A 2,235-nucleotide genomic window follows, 5' to 3' on the forward strand; every position below is an offset into this window, starting at 1 on the left:
AAAAAAAGTAATACACCGACAGCGCAAAATTACTCGTCCCGATGTCTCTGTTTAGAATGGTATTCCAGCGTATTAATTGTGTAATTTACTGTACACTTTTACTCAGTAGTTGAACAACGGATGGATACTTGTTTTTACAATGTCTTTTAACTAAACTCGCAACTGCAAATTAGAACTGTAGTTTGTAACAGCATAAAAAGTGCAGTCCGACTGGAGACTAACTGTTGACAAAAGCCCAATACTGCAGTCGTGAATGGACTACAGAAATTACCCACTTTTTTCTACATTATAAATGGAGTTTGATATCTTCAGATTCAACACTACAGTTTAAACTGTAGTCTAAGATGAGATCCTTCCACCCGGGTACCGCTATTCATATATCATACAAGTTCCCCACAGCCGTTTTATTCTCCTTCAGAAATGGGTGGCTCCAGTTCGCTATGAACAAGCAGTCGTTAAAACCCTCGTTGAAGTTGATGTGTTTAGAATAGCATCATGTGATAGCACCCGGGCGGCCGAGCCAAGCCGGGCCGAGTTCCGAGCTGCGCTTCCAGCTGAGCGCCGGCCGAGCCGAGCCGGGCGGGAGGGAGGTAGGAAGTAGGGGGAGGGGGGCTGACGCTGCGGAGCTCGGCTGTGGCGCGGGCGGGCCACCACCAACAACCAGCCGCCCCCCGGTCTATTTTCTACTGGTGACGTCACGCTTTTTGCCTCGCTCTGCACGGTGCTGCATGAGAGTACAAGCAATGACACATTTGACATATCATTCTTATTTGTAATTTCAGTTTTGTAAAATGTTCAAAGTTTCAGTTTTTACAAATGTATCATCTGCTAAAAATGTACAACCCTGCATTCTTAGTCGAAGTGACGGGAAGTTGACGGGCCGAAGGCCCGTATCTTTGTGTACATTTTTGCGCTTCCCGACTCGGGTGTCAGCGCCGCAGGCCTAGGTAGATGTATGCCAGGCGCGTCGCAGCGTAACAGTGTTTCGTTAGATTCGTTAGATGTCGCGAAGCCTGTTACGCGAGACGTGGTCTGGCGTACATCTACCTAGTATATTTGTCTTGTGGGCAAGCTAAAGATGTTATCGCACAGCGTATAGACTCCTGAGTTGTCTCCTTGTATAAATTCCACACTGAACCGCATATAGCCATAGTCGTTCCCGGGATTATGCCTACGCGAGCCCAGGGGGGTGAAAAGTGTCAATTTCCCTCAATGACCTAGAGAGGGGTTGAAGGTCAGACATTGAACCAGAACGGACTGTTTCGCGAGTCTGGGGATATCTTGAAGTACTTTATTCCAGGTACACTTGTTCAATCCCAGGTTTTTACTCCACCCTAGCGGCCAGCCGCCCGGACTACGGCGGTTAAATTGGGGTTCCACCCCCCCCCCCCCCTCGACCCTTGTGTCTGTTAACACTTCTCTCAAGCCACCAGGGCACATTTCCAGAGAAATGCTTTACAGAAATGGGGCACTGAACGCAAACTATCATTCGGGACAGTATTGACACCTGGTTCTTTACTGATGGCAATATGATGTATTACGAACAAGGAAATAAAGGACACACGATCCCAACAACATTTCACGTTTACAAAGGGCCCTTAGTTGTCGGAATAAGCCCGTATGAAGAGAGCACACACTCAAAATAAAATAAGTGTCGACTTCTGGAACAGGTGTCTTTTTCTGGCCCAGTAGTCGACACCACCATTATTTACGCCCCTGACCGAAATTTTCGAAAACCTGTTGAAAATTGAATAAAAATATATAACAGAACAACTATAGTTTATCAAGAGATATGTTATTCTTTTTTTAGCAGATGATACGTAGTAATCAGCAGCTTGTACTCAAGTAAAGTGCAAAAGTCCGTTTGTTAGTTGAAGCGTGAAGTTGTCAGTGTCAGCGTCAAAAGCAGAAACGCCGTAGCGCTGCCAGCCGGACGCCGTAGCGCTGGCAGCCGAACGTGGAGCGGTCCAGCCAGCAGCCAGCCTAAAATATTGGGGGAGTGCGGGAAAAGCCGTGCTCGCGTGCTCGCGTGCTCGCTCCGTCGGTGCTGTGCTGCACCGCGTCCCGACGCGACGGCTCGACGACTCATTTACGACCTCGTAAAAACATAGACCGGCGTAGGGCACGCAGCACGCAGCCGCGCTCGCCGCGCCGGTCGCGCCCCGCCGCAGCGCGCTGCACCGCACTGTGCCGCGCCCCGCCGCAGCGCGCTGCACCGCACTGTGCCGCGCCCCG

This window comes from Frankliniella occidentalis, unplaced genomic scaffold (genome assembly GCF_000697945.3).
Source record: "Frankliniella occidentalis isolate FOCC.00 unplaced genomic scaffold, Focc_3.1 Scaffold65, whole genome shotgun sequence".
Taxonomy (NCBI): Eukaryota; Metazoa; Arthropoda; class Insecta; order Thysanoptera; family Thripidae; genus Frankliniella; species Frankliniella occidentalis.